The 17,298-nt window shown below is 45.9% G+C and overlaps 1 non-coding gene and 1 pseudogene across 1 annotated transcript; one reads left to right on the forward strand and one right to left on the reverse strand.

The window, feature by feature from the left end:
- Positions 1-7,378: 7,378 nt before the first annotated feature.
- On the forward strand, positions 7,379-16,697 carry LOC146866822 (uncharacterized; annotated as a pseudogene).
- Positions 13,165-13,267, reverse strand: LOC146866823 (U6 spliceosomal RNA). The gene has a single exon (XR_014968600.1). It is a non-coding gene; the product is annotated as a U6 spliceosomal RNA (small nuclear RNA).
- Positions 16,698-17,298: the final 601 nt, after the last annotated feature.

The raw sequence follows: 17,298 nt of genomic DNA on the forward strand, positions 1-17,298 counted from the left end.
AGTACCTACGGGGTCCATTGTAAAACTCTATGCAATGCCAAATGTGGTAAAAATATCCATCAATCTGGTTACCTGTATTTCATAATCCGTGGAGCATTACAAGCACTTTTTGTAATCATTGGTAGCTGGAGTGATAATACCTACAGTGTAACTGTAATACTGCACCCACTTGTTGCAAATTAGCATAGATTTATGACCATGCCCACCAGAAACAATGTTTCTGCCACTTATCTCCAACATGCTCTCAATGTGTTTGAAAGAGGGGCAGCTAATGTCAACATCGGAGCTGGTTTTGCGATATTTTCTGGATATTTTCTAGATTTGACAATCTCTGCAGTTGAAATCTGGAAAGGGCCAACATAGAAAGCCAGACCCCTCCTGGCCCTGTCAAAAGGAGAGCAAAGCAATATGAGGTGAGGACTCTGTGTTTTACCAAAAATAGCCATAAACTGTTGCACGAACATTCCAAAACTCTACACCAAAGGGCTTTGGTTTTAAATTGATGGAGTTACCTAGACTAAAGGGACTTTGCTAAAGTAGGATAACGCAAGAGTCACATTTGCTTGATCAGCTACAAACCTCTGACTTTTTGCTACAAAGTGCAAATTACACTGAGCCATAAAAGGCTGGAAATGATATAGGTCTTAGGTGAACTCTTCAGGTGCGCTAAAACAGAGGGCGCATATGTCATCGTCCATGAAGGAGTCATGACTAAATTACTCCCTCCTGTATTTGGCGTGGGGTTGACCTTACAGTGAGCAGTGGTATTCAATCCTTCTCCCTTTGATGGTGGGTTGATCACCTGAGTCAATATCTCTAGAAGAAAATCACGCTTTTGATGAGTAACTTCAAGAACCTCTTGGATTCTACTTACTGCGTGTGCCACTGCCTGCAAAGCATTGGTATCGGACTCCATTTTCTGGGTATGACAATCTGTCACAAACACAGCAATTTGAGAAAGTGGATTTCGAAGCCAATCTCTATCTCGCCACATAGAGGTCGACTCAACCCTCCTGAGGGTTGAGTCAAGGATGGTAATGAAGATTCATACAAAGGGGTGAAGGTGGTGAGTAGAAAGAGCTACACTCCTGCAGGCTGGTGTTCAGAAAACCCAGGAATCCCTGGTGCATAGCGTCTCATGACCATACTATGAATCGTCAAAGTCTCCAACTACTGGCGGGAGAACTCAAACGACTAAAGTTTTGATACAAAAGGAAATAAGTTACATATAAGGGTATCATAGTACTAGACTTACTCAGTGCAAGCAGAGGGATTGCTGTTACTACCATTCAGCATACCGTGAGGCCTGCTCTGGAGCCAAATATAAAATGCCAATGCTGCACTGGGAGGGAGGAGGCTTAGACTAGGAGTCAAACTGAAAAGAGGACAACACAGCAGGTAACTACAAATAGTAAAGTAAGGAACTAGAGGACACAAGGGACCTGACCTGCTAAACTATCGAACTACCATCATATTGTCAAGGTAAGCAGATGTTAAGTTAAGAATAGTAAGCCTTTATTCCTCAATACATACTTATCTTCGTGATATGCTGGCGGTCAGTATCATCAGTACAATATTTTGGCCGGGTGACATTAAGCCCCCGTACTGTGGCATATAACCTGTTGATTTGTTTAACTTTCCAACATCTCAGAGGTTATTGGCAAAGGTCTATCCGTTAACGCATGAGGAAACGATAGCTGATTAATTGGTGATTCACTTAACTTGTACAGTGTTAACTGAAGAATGTAATTTTGGCAACCCTTTTAGATGGATCCACCACGAACAACACTGTAATAAGATGCATGTGCAATGAATAGTTTTCTCCAAACTTCAGCACATCAACACATTAGTTTAATCCAATATGTCAATACTTCTCCTGTAAACCAGGTTCCTTCGACTTTAGACAAGTTTATAATATATATTAAATACATCATTGAATATTAACCGGGTGAGTGTTTATATCCACAGAATAAAAAAAAGGACGTTCAAATTTAGAAAAAAATAGTTTTACTTGTTTTCTCCTTTTCCGTTAAGTCAACCTAAGCACACCCTCACTGAGGAGCCTGGCAAAAATGACCAATTCAAAATCCTTTAGAATACCCTCTGCAAACAAAACACTATAAAACCATTTCCGTTTGGTGTCCATGTGGACAAATGAGAGTTCCTTACAGAGTGTATTATCCCTGTAATACACCCAACCTGTGTAGATAGTAAGACCTTCCTGGGGCAGGTACTCCAGAGACTGCCTCAACATCTTCCTTTCACTTTAGCTGGGCACCACAGTAACTCTGTCATTCAAAGGGAGCAAACAGCTACCATGTGTTTACTCATTCATGCTTTCCGCCTTCTGCCTCACATATTGGGATCTGGGGATAATCTAATATTAATTCACCCCAAATCAGCTGCAGCATGTCTTAACTGGGTTCGCTGGAATCCCTGAAGTTTTCTTGCTTTTGTAGTGTCAAGTGGCAAAATAAAGAGACCGAGGCCGATCCATCGTCTCCCTTTTATGGCCATTGCACTCGCACGGTATTTGTTCTTGCAGCAGAACACGGACGTCACTTCCGGCGCTCCCGGATTTGCGTCAGCATTGCAAGACAAGGTCACCGGCTTAATTCAGATGCCTCCGTGGTTGCCAATCCCGAGAACCTCATCCAATTCGGATGAAGAGTGGAGATCCCTCAGAACTCACACAACTCACCAGTGTAGGCAGTTCCGATTCCTGCTCTGACCGGGGAAAAACATCTCGGAACAATTAAACAGCTGCAACAGGAAACGAGCAGAGCCGTCTCCTCGAAGGTAATCCATGTATTTTTGGCAGAGAGAAGTGGGGAAAAAAACTGTATGCAGAGTAGAAGTGGCAGTGTATGGAAGGTAAGTGATGGCCGTGGGTAATCCCGATGTCTCCTCTGCATAAAGCAGCTCAACCGTGCAGTCTGCAATTTTACTAGGATTCCGAGGGCACTGGAATTTCTTGTTGCTGTGGTGGAAGGATTACTCTAGTTTCGGAGAGTGTATCGGAAAGGTCCAGGCTCATGTGGCGCCAGGGCTGTGTGCACAGAGGGTCACAGGTACAGGTTCCTGTGGTGTCAGTGTGTACAGAGATTCACAGGTACAGGTTCCTGTCATGGAATAGCTGTAGAGGCTCATAGGTGCACATTACTCTGGAGATATAGCTCTGTACAGAGATTCACATATACGGGTTTCTGTCAGGGCTGTGTGTACAGAGGTTCACATGTTGTACTGCCATGAGACTGTATAGTGGAAAATCAACAGTCTCAAACTATAACACGATTTGCACTTCTTCCGTCACTGAATCATATCTTATTTGGGTAATAACAATCCTAGATTTTTTTCTGATGAGGCTGAGGCTGAATACTGCCTATTTTCTGGTGGCTTATCCAGTACAAGGTTCTTATTTTAAGAATTTGCAAGTGTGTCTATGTGAAGGTTCCCCTACACAAAGCACAATGCATGTTTTGCTCTTTTGCTAATTTAATCTGCACTGAGGAGATTTACATATTGTCAGTTATAAAACAAACTAATTTAATTTTAGACAATGTAGGACTGCAATCGTGTTTTTACAATCTCTTCCGTCGCACAATCTGTTTCGCAGTAGCATGTTTTATACAAAGTGCTATACGTCAGAGGGTAACCTTACACTGTTGAATTAATTTGGAATTAAATATTTTTAACTTTGGAATGTTTTTAGCTATTTAATTTTAAGTTTTTGAAGACCTCTCTTCAAGAGACAGGCTAGTCTCACTGTAACACCTCTACAATTATGGTCACAACATCTTTGCTCCACCACCTCTCAGAAGTGTGCTGATAAAACGTTATGTTTCATCAACTTGAGCCCATGCACTGAACTGAAAAAGACCAACATGATATGGACCAAGCACTCTGCTGCCAGCGGTTGTTTGTTACTATACCCTTTGTCCTATACCGCCTGTTAATCCATCGCCTCCGCTACATTACCTAAAAATCTCGTCACCCGACATCCTCCTAATTTGCTTCATTTTATGTTACCCCACAATATTTGTTAAGTTACAGTTCCATTTAAGCTATATCATAAATTACATCTGACTATATAATGTCAGGCAATGTACAGGGGAGCTACCCTGCCAGAAGGAAGTATAGGGCACTATGCCAATATACCGAATAACCGTGACTGCAGCAGAGATTTTAATAGTATTGTGGACCCCACTCCGGATAGGTCTCACCTGCCTTTACAAGAGTCCCTGTTTATCAGACAGGCCCAGAAGTTTGTTTGCTGGCAGCTCCAGCGAGGATACGTTGACTCATGGAGGCGCACCCACCAGATGACCAGGGATCACTTTTTCTTTTTGGGTATACACGAGTTGCATGTCCACCTCCACACATTCCTTTGTACCCAGTGCAGGATGTTGAAAATCTGGCTAGGGTCTTTTAGATTACAACCTGGTCTTGCCCCATATCAAACGCTACATCGGAGTGCCACTTTTCTAGAACCGCTGGCCCTCTTGATTATTACCCTTGAGGAAGCTGAGTTGTTGGGCGGTGATATTACGCTTTTAGAGATCAAAGCTATGGTAAAGAATACGGCCCATGGAAAGGTGCTTGCCTGATTCGCGGGCCAGCAGTATTGCCATTCGTTCCCACGCCCTGGGAGTTATTTCACCTGCTTCTGAATCCCTAGTTGTTTCACTGGTTTTCCAAGAGGGCTCATGGGAATGAGGCATTGTTGGATGCACTGTTTGTAGAAAACACTTGCACGGCTCGAATACTCCCGATATACCGCCGCAGTGCCTGGAACTAATACCCCACAGTGGTGATTGGTGTGGGTTGATGGAGTGGGTGGCCACTGGTATTACTCCTGTGGGCAGTCTGTTTCGTGCAGGGGTGCTGCTCCAATTAGCAGACCTGCGGCTGGAGTATGAGTTGCCGGGGGTTAGTCCTTATTGCATAGGGCTGTGATAGCAGTGATTAAGAAATATCAGAGCTGTCATCTTATTTGCACATCTGCAGGCACTCATAGAGCGATCACGTGCTTCTATCAGGCACTCAGAGCGGATATCGGTGCTCCCCTGACTTGGTTCAGGTAGAAATGGGACGAAGATCTAAAGGTCCAATCCAGGAGGCAGACTGGTCAAAAATTCTGAAACAAGTTCCAAACGTGTCTGGGAATGCCCAGTTTAAATTAACTAACTTTTATTTCCTTTACTGGGCGTATGGCAGCGTGAACAGGTTTTACTGTACAGCCAGAGCGGACTCTCATGTGATGTATTCCTGGCAAACACACATACCCTCAGTACATGCACTGACCATACATGTACTACACAGTACTGCTCTATACCTGTCCTGTACCCTTCCCAAGCACACATACGTCTATTGCAGTCACTATTCCTGCACTGCGCAGCACTCACCATCTACCTGAGGTAGGCTAAGTGTGAGCTACACACAGAGTAACAGAATTTCAAAAAGGTGAGTGACTCTGCAGGCCTCACTCCTAGTGACACAGGTTAAAAAAGCCTGTTTACTTGTAATCAGCACTACACTGTATGCGGCTGCCCCTGCCACCACACATGTGCTGCTTAACTTTTGTTGAAGGCAGTAGCCTTCCACAGCTATGAGAGTAGCGCTTTAAGCACCTCTCCTGATCCAACAAGACTGCAATCCATGAGACAGACCTATGTCATTGCGCACAACCATGCACTGGCACCTGGTGACATTTGAAACTGGTGGGGGGGTAAAATGATTGGCATACTGCACTGAGCGCTGCAAGCGAGCCTTTACTTTTTCTCTCCTGGGATCTTCTTTTTATGCTACTTTTCTTTATTTGTTTCCGACTTTCTCTTTATTTACATACGTGCTTCGTTTACTTTCTCTGTTGCTCTCATTCAGATTTCATTTTTCTGTCTTGCGTTCTTTCTTGCTCTTTTTCTTTCTTCCCTCCTTTCTTGCCATCACACCTGTCCCATCTCTTTCTCACGCACCATCCGGAAAAAAAAGAACCATGTTGTTCGAAAGAACACATTAGCCAGAACAGTGCGCACACATCCAAAACAGGTCAGATGACCTCAGCCAGCTCCCAGCATCACTACACTCTTCATAAAACAATATGACTCCCAAGAGAACAAATTACATGCTTATCAAGCAACCACCCAACATCACACAATGAGACTGATTAAAAGGTGTACTGTGGACTCCAACAAGACGCCCTAGCCCTCGAACACGTACATTATGTCGGGCAATACACAGACCAAACTTCAGCAGGCACATACCTTAGTTGTCAGAGATCTCTGGCAGCACGAATATTACTATAAGCTTCAAAGAATGTTCTCCCAGGTATGAGCTTCAACCAATATTGCTGGGGCAAGTATCAAAACCCAGACAGCCCCAACAGACAGCCACACAACAGACCCTCCGCAATCGACTAAAACGCATCCAAAGCGCCTCGGCACGACTGATACTCGATGTACCACGACACGGCCACATCACCCCCCACCTAAGAAACTTGCACTGGCTCCCCGTCAACAAGAGGATATCCTTCAAGCTCCTCATCCACGCACACAAGGCACTCCACAAGACTGGCCCAGCCTACCTCAACAGACGGCTCTCCTTCTACACCCCCAACCGCCAGCTATGCTCCGCCGACCTCTTACTCGCCACCGTCCCACGCATCCGAAAAACAACCACCAGCGGGAGATCCTTCTCTCACCTCGCCGCCAAGACATGGAACACCCTCCCACTGAGCCTACGACAGACCCAAGACCTGCTGACCTTCAGAAGGACACTGAAGACCTGGCTGTTTGATCAGTAGAGGCCCCTCCTCCCCCCTTCTCCCGCCCCCCCCCCCCAGCGCCTTGAGACCCTTTCCGGGTATGTAGTGCGCTTAACAAATGACTGATTGATTGTCCTTTATTTACATGACACCCTGCTCCGAAGGTTTGCCTGCGGTGACATATGAGATAAAAGGGGATTTTGAGGCTTGGCAAGTAGCTTTAAATGCCAAGTCGAAGTTGCAATAAACTGCACACACGGCCTCTACAATGGCAGACCTGAGACAGGTTTGAAAGGCTACTTTATATTGGCGTAATCAGTGCTAGAAGCTCACAGATTACGTTGCAAGTACAAGGCCAGGGTATATGATATACCACTTTACAAGGGACATATCAGTAATTCCTGACAAATGTAAATCTTGAAAACGCCACTACAAGAGCATTGTATGTTTGTCAGGTGTAAATACCTTTTAGCGGCCTTCGATTAGCCAGGAAAATACTGAACTGAGATGTTAAACATCATAAAATAATACCAAGTGAGGGAGTCAAAGTATTGTCTGTGCGAGAAAGAACCACAGCTCAATTTCCATATTTAAAGACTATTGGAAGCAGAAACAATGATGCCAGTGAATAAAGGAGGACAACTTGGAAAAGGAAAGAAACGTGGGCCATACAAAAAATGGTTATTAGAGGTAAGCGCAAATTATAAAACATTACACCAAATTTGTTCAGAGGACACTTCAATCTACAAAGCAGATTTACTCAACGGTCTGTAACCTCAGGAGACACTCTCTTCTATAATGACAATTTTTATTAAAGTCTGCTTTCTACACCAGTCACTTTCAACTAAGATGCAGTTAACAGTGCTACAGATGTCTCTTCTTTCTTTTTTGAGGCAAGAGTGTGAAACAGGCTTCCTTGCACAGAGTATAATCTGCACTGCATGAGTTTTGTTTTACCCTGCTGTTTTCTTTCTTGTGACAGTTTAGCTAGGCAGGTCATTAATAGAAGGAACATGTAAGTAATTACATTATTAGCTATGTACTTAATATATTACTGTTATCATCATCTAATTCATGTTCTGCAGAGACACAGCATTGTGTTGTGGAATTAAATGGTGCAGCAAGTTTAACGTGATCACAAAGTTAATATCAACAGACAGAGGGTTGAGGCTTATAACACTCCACACCTGACAATACAATATGTGAGCAATAAAACAGTGCAAAGAACCATGGAGTACACCCTTATATACTCAAATACCAGGAAATGAACATTTCCTAATCTGACACAAACACAGTAGGTTCAGCACTGAGTAATGTATCAAGTTAATCAAAACAGTCTGTGTGCACATTGAAAAACTCCCAGTCCTCAGTAGTTTCTTTTTGTTCAAAGTAGTTCTTTATTTAATTTCTTGTTAAAATTCAATGACCATAGCAGACGCGTTTTGTCCCGCTCAGGGACTTCTTCAGGGCTCCAAAATATATCCTAGAACTTTCACTGTTGACATTCAATCATCAGTCTGAAAAAGGTCAGTTGTTTAGACAACTTATGAAGTACTCCTTTCCATCTTACCGGCTCGGTAACAGGCAGCGTGTACGTGCGTCTGTTTCTCAGTTTGGAGTGATCACAAAGTTATAATGTTCACTTTTGAGAATAAATTATTAACATAATAAGTCACCAAACCAGTTTCTCTGATTTGCATGAAGCCAAATCAATACCACCACACTCAACCAACTCGAGATTATTGTACCGAAACAGTATTTGTTCATTCTCATGTTCCATCCTAATAGCCATGCATATATGGGGAATGCACACAAGACACAAAATAATGACTGCTGTGGGTACAAGAATTGATCAACAACTGGGGGACTTTTAGAAGTAACAAAAAGACCTGTTCTAAACGTGACCAAGTGCAGAATTGAATTAATTGGTCCTTTTTCTGCATGAGTAGACAGAACATTTCATTGAAGAAGCAGATGACAACATTATACAATATGCAGCACCGAAGAAAGTAAAAGAAGGATCCTTGCAGACTTCAAACACAGCAGATGACATCATCCCCAAAGGTACAGTATGAAATTATAAACTTTTTTATACTGCTTGCATTAACAATTCGATGTATGAAAGTATATAGTTTGAAAGCACATCACTTGCAAAAATGAAGGTCCTAATCAACCCACATTGAGTTTCTGCCACAGAAAAATGTAATTGGTTACTGACGTATAATACATTTACAATCTAATTACAACATATTTTGCTTACTAAATGTACATTGACATACTTTCTTTTGTTATAGTTCTTCATACATCACCTTCTGCAGATCAGTGTACATTGCATTCAGACAACTGTACAGCAATACCAGATTATACCCCACCAGTAGATGACACAGATGAACATCCAATTGACGCTGTTTGGGATACGCTTTGTAGCAGCTTAAAAGGTGAAATGGATGCTCTGCTTAAAGATGATTTAATTAATGACTCGGATTCTGATTTGGAACAACTTTTGGATCAAGTTGGATATACCATTCAAAATGAGTACGAAGAAATTCAAATTTGTTCTGATCAAACTAATACCACAGATGAATCATCACCTATTTTTGAGGGCTCCAACAAATGCTTAGGGGTGGTCATACTATTGCTTTGTCGCTTTAATATTAGTTTTTTCGCTTGAGTGATGAGGCAGCTGGCTATATGCTGAATCTCATCTATTTGCTCTTGCCACGTGATAATAGAATGTTCAAAAGTATGTATCACCTTCACAAATATGTCCAAAAAAGAGTTAAGGCCCCAAATATTACTTACTATTGTGCCATTTGCTACACACATGTTGATAAAAACACTCAGACCTGTCCTAACCAACACTGTATGAAAGATTTGATTCAAAGTGACTCAGTGTCTTATTTCATTCAGCACAGCCTAATTGAACAGTTAGACTATGTTTAGGCAAACATTTTACAGAAAAGGTGAGGAAAGTAGGAAACATCGATTTGATCACTATATGAAGAATGAGAAAAAAACAATGAAAGATGTATATGATGGGGAAATGTATTTGGATTTATTCAAGAGTGGATTCCTGAAAAACCCTAACAGCCTTTCATTTGCAATGAACACAGATGGTGTTCCTGTATTTAAAAGTTCCAAAATATCAATGTGGCCAGTGTACTTAATGGTAAATGCGCTGCCTGCACCTCAAAGAAAACTGTGTGAAAATATATTACTATATGGTATTTGGGTTTCCGCAAAAAAGCCAATAATGTGGTCTTTCTTAGTCATTATATATTGAACTTGCACAGCTGGAAAGTGGAGTGTCATTTAAAGATCACAACAATTGTAGTTTTACTTGCCACGCTACCCTTCTGACAATCACATGTGATTTACCAGCTCGTTGTCTTGTTTCAAACACCCAGTTTAATGGGAAGTTTGGGTGCTGGCAATGTCTACAAGAGGTTCAAGTCACTGTGTCAGGAAAAGGGCACTGTAGAGTATTTCCTTACAATGCTGAAAACCCAAAAGGCCCACCAAGGACACTCTATAGTACTAAATCAGATGTAAACAGTGCAATAGCAAATATCGAGAGTGGACTTTCTGATTACAGTGTAAGAGGGATCCAAGGTCATGTTTTTGAAACATTTTTGTGTAAGCAGAGGATTTGTGATTGATTACATGCATGGTGTATGTAGTGGCACTATGAAATTGATAATGACCATCTGGTTCACTAAAAAATATAAGCATCATTCATGCCCCGATTACTTACCGGTAATCTTCATTACTCCGAGTATAGTCTTCCTCGCCACATGACTAACAAAGTGAGCTTCAGCTCCACAACAGAACCCTCCAAAGCAAAAAGTCAGCATCCCATGCCTCCCATCCCTTCCCAATATGGCCGACCCAGTACACCCATGACCTCTATAAGAGGCGGGCCGGCACCAAAACCCATCAGCCTGAAACTACCAAGCATAAACATGAAGCCGATAGCCAGACAGGGAGGGAGGGATGGGAAGTCATGTGGCGAGGAAGACTATACTCGGAGTAATGAAGATTACCGGTAAGTAATCGGGGCATTACCTCCTCGTTAGTCTTCCTCGCCACATGACTAACAAAGTGAGCACATACCAAAGCCAAGCGGCTTCATGGAAACTCACAACGAACCAAAGGACCAGAAGGGAAACCCACGAAAGAGGGCAAACCCAACAGCCCAACGAGCGGAGAAACCACCCAGGAGAGAGGCACCCACGGGCAGGAGGAGCCAGCCCGGGACAGAAAAACACCGGAAGGGCCGAAAACGCGGACCCCCCAGACAAGAAGTGCCGCCAGGGAATCCGCCCACCAAGGAAAAAAGGAGGACAGAGAAAGCAAGGCACCAGACCACACGGTACCAAAAGGCAACCGAAAACAGGCCCACAACAAAAAGCAGCAAGCCGGGTCAAAACGCCAAGACCGGCCAACGGACAGCCCAAAGCGAGGGGGGACCCAAACGGCCCAGGAGCCACCGGAGCCCCACAGGAAAAGAAGAAACAGAGGGCAGCCACACCACAGAGACCCAACAAAAAAAAGGCCACAGCAGCAAGAGACCCAGGCCGACCAAAGCCCAGCCACACGCACGGTGGACCACCAACAGCGAGAGAGACAAGCCACCCCCAAACCAAGGAACGGAGGGGAGGAGAAAACCAAAAGCCACCAGAGCCGGAGGCTAACAGGGGCAGATGCAAAAGGACCGACAGGAGCCGCAAGAACGGGAGGAGGCACAGAAAAGGAAACAGCACCCCACTCGAACAACAAAACGAAAGGCACCCAAGACCCACCAGCAACGAGAGACAGGAGGGACATGGACCACAGCTGCCCAAAGAAACCCCGGACGGGAACGCAAGAGCAACGAGAGATCCCAGACCGGAGCAACACCAAGCGCCCCCGTCAGCAAGGCCACCGAAGAAGGCCAAGCCCCAAACAGGAAAGCAACCACCCACCAGGGGACCCAAGCACAGAAGCACCACGGACCCGGAAGGGAGGGGAAAGTGGAACGTACGAGCAACCCAGCCCAGTGCAGAGGACAAGCAGAACGCCCCAGCAACAGTCCACAAGGGAACCGACGAGGCAAGCACACGGGAGGCAAAACCAACCAACCCCGGGACACAAGGCCAACAGCAATGCAAACCAACCCCCCCCGGACCGGCCCAGCAGAAAAACGGAGAACCAACAGGGATCGGAGCGAACACAGGGGCAAGGTCACAGGGCGCAAGCCACCAAAGGCGAGAAATACAGAAGAGCCGGACGGAACGAGTCCGAGAAAAACCCAGGGAAACAAACCCAAGCCGGAAGGCCCCCGCACCCCCTCTAAAAGAAGGAACACTGCACAAAGAATGCGTGACAACCCTGCACAGGGGCCACACCAAACCATACAGAAGTGATCCAACGTTAGGAGATGAGCCGCCCGAAGCGAGCACACCAGGGGCAAAGCAGAACAGGAGCCAATCCGCACAGGGAGCGTCGAGCCCCAACGGGAAAGAGAACCGGGAAAACCATCAGCCCAGGTGAGCCCCATCAACAGGAGAAGGAACCCGGCCGAACCAACATGCCCAGGCGCGAAACAGCCCAGGGACCCCGGCAGAGAATGACCGAGGCAAGAGCCCCAAGAAGCCCCCGCGAGGCAGGGGCAAAACCAAGCCAGGAAAACGGCCAACAGAAGGCCGACGACAACCAACCTGGCAGAACAAAAATATGTGCGGAAGAGCCCAATGGAACCACTCAGGTCAATCACCCCCTACAAGGAAGCAAGCAGCAAGGACAAGAAACCACAGCTGCAAAGTGCAAACAAGCACCTGCCAGGAACTCCAGGCACCAGAGGCGACGGGAAGAACAAGCAAGCAATAGCCCAGTTACAAGGCGACGAGCAACACAGCAGTGTGGCAAGTAACGTACAGATGAGGCCGGCACAAGGGAACAGGGTCCAAAACCACCGGACACCAAAACACCCCACACCACGGCAGCGTAAAAAAACACCCATACCGGAGCCCATGGAAGGACTCAGGAGAAGTGAACACGCAAAAAAGAGGAGGAAGGTGCAAGGGACGCGCACCAAGTCAAAGAGCAGGAGGAGGATGGAACACCACCGCAGCAGCCCGAGGAAGGCAAGCCAACCGGCAACAACCGGAGCAGAACAGGCAAACAGAGTCCCAGCAGTCAAGCCGGCGGTCACAGCACCCTAAAATCCCGAAGGCCACTACAGACCAAGGTCAACAGCGGGGAGCCGGCAGGTACAGGGGAACCCAGGAAGGAAGGCGAAACCCGGGAAGGAAGGCGAAACCCGGGAACGGGTCCCCCCGGCGAACAGGCAGAAGAAGAAACTGTGCCGAAACCCCAGAAAGCACCAGGGACCGAACCAGGGACCTGCAGACAACGCACATAAACATAAGGAACGCATCGCGGAGGTGCATGACACCTCGCGCAGGGGCCATGCTAAACCTCTGCATCGAACCAAAATAAGAAACGTGCTGCCGAAGCGAGCACTCTCAACTGAGCAACTACAGTCAGGTGGCCCACCAACCAGCCTGCACCCGAGAAAACACGAGAGCAGGGACTACAGGGAGGAACGGCCGCAGGACCAACGCGACAAGAAGAGAACCCAGGGACTCGAGGAGCCAAATGGGAGGCGCTGCCACATAAAATCACAGAAAGAAGAGACTGAATGTACAGCCATTTTTCCTTTTAATTTTTTATTTTATTATAAAGAAGAGTATGAAAGTTTGCCAACTTACGACACTTTGACAGCGTTTGCGGGACTCGAACCCATGTCCTGTGAGAGCCTTGATAACCAGAGGCACAAGACTTACCTATGAGCTATAGCTCCTGGTTGAGCTAAAGCTCCTGGTTCAAGACAGAGGCAGCGGGACACGAACCCACCACCTGTGAGAACCATTACAACCACAGGCACAAGACCTACCATAGAGCGATAGCACCTGGTCAAGACGGTCGCGAGACAACCCCGCGCAGGGGCCAGGGGAAACTAATCCCCGCCGCCCGCACGCACACAAAGAAAGGCGGGCGGCGAAGGCAAACAATAGACGCGGGGACCCGGCACCGGGTCCAGGGAAGAAGGGGACCGGAGAGACCGGCCCCCACGAAACCCCCCCCCCTCACCCTGAAAACCCACGGCTCGTAAAAGCAGAGCCCCACCGGCACCAAGGAAGGAACCGCCACAGAAACCGGGGGCAACAAGCAGGGGAAACAAACAAGGTCCAAGCCCCAAGGGTCCGCTAGAGCAGGACCTCCAACCCGAGACCCACGTACCCGCAACAGCAGGCACCACGAACCTGACGCACTCAGGAGAGACGGAGCCGACAGGCGAACCGAGGCACACAGCGACAAGGATGACCAACGCATGCTAGTAATCCACAAAGTAGGAGACAAACAGCATCCATGAGGGCAGAGCGACATCCACCTTTCAAGAAGAGAGCGAGGCCCAGGTCCGGAAACCCTGGAAAGACAGGAGAAAACAAAAGCGGACACAAAAGTGGTGCATACATGCAGACAAGGAGGTCCCAACACGCAAAATACCAGCAGAGAACAGCAGTGCAAACAAGAGAGGCACTACACCTACCCGAGGACCAAGCGCGCACAGAGACCGAAGTCGCGGGAGCCAGGCCCCGCCCCTCAGAGCCGGAAACCAGGAGGAGAAGCCCCAATCAACGGAGCCACGAAGTAAAGGAACCCGCGAAACTCCCGAGCCGACCCTGGTAGGATCGGCCAACCGAGGGATGCACCACCTGCACCCGAAGGTAAGTGGGGGGAGACGGGTAAACGGGAGCGCGGACGCGCGCAATTGCAGTGAAACCCAGGGAACCCCTTAGGGAAGCGGGGAAAGCGCAGGGAATCACCGCCAGGCAGCAGGCAGCAACCGCAACGGAGACGGGCCGGGGCAGAGCACAAACAACCAAGAACCGCTATGTGAGAGTGGAAACTCATGGGGGACCTGCACGGATCAAGGGAGGAAGTTCAAACACTCGAACCTTGAGAGCCTCAAAATACAGTAAGCCAGGTCCCCTAGCCCCCGCCCGCCACGCAGTGTTTTAAAAAAAAAAACACAGATTAAAGTTGGGTGTTTATCCGCAGTAGAAATATATAACCCGAGAGAGAAACATCGGAGTCAAACTATCTTACTCCGCAGCTGCAACTCAGACCCTAGCCCCTCTCGACTTGCAGAGCCGCCTCCCGCGCCGAAGCGGGAGGCGCACGCCGCAAATCGCGGCATGGCCGAAATCAGTCACGAGAACCCCCCGCCCGACCTAGAGACCCGGGGGAGGCACGGACAATGCCTTACAGTCGCCGCCCGCACCTCAAGGAAAGGCGGGCGGCGGATACCTGAAAAAAGCACAAAGGGTACGCCCGCATAAGGGGCTGTCGCAGGCGAGTACAGAAGGCACGAAGCCCAGGGAAACACAGAAAGGGGCATGTAAACAACCGCCCCCACGCATCCCCGCCCCCCCTGAAATATCCACGGCTCGCTAAAGCAGAGCCAAACCAGCAAATGGAGGAAGTAAAGGAAACGCAAATCCAACCTCCATACCAGGGGCCAACAGCAGAGGGAAACAAACAGAGTCCAAGCCCCTAGGGTCCGCTAGAGCAAGACCTCCAACCTGAGACCCACGTACCTGCTACAGCAGGCACCACTCACCTGATGCGCTCTGGAGAGAGTGCAGAACAAAAAAAACAGGCTGATGGGTTGGGCCGGCCCGCCTCTTATAGAGGTCATGGGTGTACTGGGTCGGCCATATTGGGAAGGGATGGGAGGCATGGGATGCTGACTTTTTGCTTTGGAGGGTTCTGTTGTGGAGCTGAAGCTCACTTTGTTAGTCATGTGGCGAGGAAGACTAACGAGGAGGTAATACTCCTTTTTATGAAAAAGTCAAAGTAGTTAATGGCTATTTGAAACAGATAAAACCCACACTGGATGTTAGTAGAGTTCCAAGGTCTGTTGATGAACTACCATATTGAAAGGCCTCAGAGTTTCAAAACTTTCTTATGTTATAGAATGCCGGTGTTAAAACATGTTTTAGATAGATCACGCTATTTATACTTTTGTGTACTTATGAAAGCAATTCATAAGCTATTAAATGATGACATTAGTAAGGAAGATTTAAATATAGCAGAACAGTGTTTACTTTTGTTTGTGCAACTGTTTAAGGATTTATATGAAAAACGATTTTTGACAATTAATGGTCATCAATTGGTCCACTTAGTAGACAGTGTAAGAGCAGCAGGGCCTCTGTTTACAGCTAATTGTTTTGTTTTTGAAGATCTTAATGGTTTCCGTTTACAACATGTGCATGGTACAGTAGGTATAGAATCACAAATTCTAGATGCACTAAATATGATACAAGTAATACCTGTGTTAATGGAAAATCATTTGCCTCCTGATAGTGTTGAGGCACAATTCTACCAGAGTATGTGTTCATATAAGAGAAACAGACGATACTTAAAAATTGAAAATTGCATTTACAGTGTTGGTTCTACATACCCCTTACAGCTTAACAGAGGATGAATATATAGCAGTAACTTAGAGTACTAATATTTTAAGCTCCGATGTAGTAGCCTACAACAAAATATTTTTAGAATATTTCTTGTTTGCAGCTCAAATTACACTCGTATTCAGAGGTGAGACCAAAGTGTAATAAAATATGTAACAGAATCTGGAGTGTTTGCCTATGGCAGGGTGACTAGATTCATTCAGTGTAAGCAGGCAGACATGTCTGTTAACCTAGCACTCATGGTTCCACTGAAGTGTGAATCCTATGACATCAGGGAACCAGTTCATCTGGTTGTAGTAAATAACAACATCACAGCTAGCAGGATATCAATGAAAAACTGTGACTGTTTTTACATTGAGGCAGAAAATGAATCATTTGTAAGTGAAATGCCAAATCGATTTCAAATAGATTAAGGCAAATCATGCTAGAAAGTCCTCCTACATGCATGTCTCTTTTTATAGTGCATTTGATTAGAAATCATCTTGAAAAGCATTCTTAACCTGTGCTCCAAGGAGACCAAGGTGTCCGCGACACCTACGCAGGGGTCCTAGACTGCTCATAAAACATAGTAATGTTGGCCAAATAATAAAGTGTATATCAATATAGAAGCAAAATGTACAACAGAACATTCAAAAATGTATTTATAAATGTGCAGCAATATGAAATTGGAGGCTAAAAATTCATTTGGTATCCTCAAATTTATATTTGGGAGCAGAGCAAGTACATCAAATACAATACAGTATGGCCAATGGGTGGTCTCAATTGATTTTAGAAAACTTAAACCTTCCCATTACAAGATAAATGTTGGGTTTGGTTTTGCATTTATTTGTGATTGCAATGAAATATTTCATAATTTGTGTATTTGTTTGATGGATGCTTGTTTCCCTCATTTGGTGTATTGTTTTGCGGTGGAAATCATCAAATATCAGATTGCTAGATAAAGATTCGGCTGCATAATGTGCCTCCAGTGATTGCATAATGTGTAGCATTTATTTTTGTTACGTTATTTAGTTT

This window comes from Triturus cristatus, chromosome 1_2 (genome assembly GCF_964204655.1).
Source record: "Triturus cristatus chromosome 1_2, aTriCri1.1, whole genome shotgun sequence".
Taxonomy (NCBI): Eukaryota; Metazoa; Chordata; class Amphibia; order Caudata; family Salamandridae; genus Triturus; species Triturus cristatus.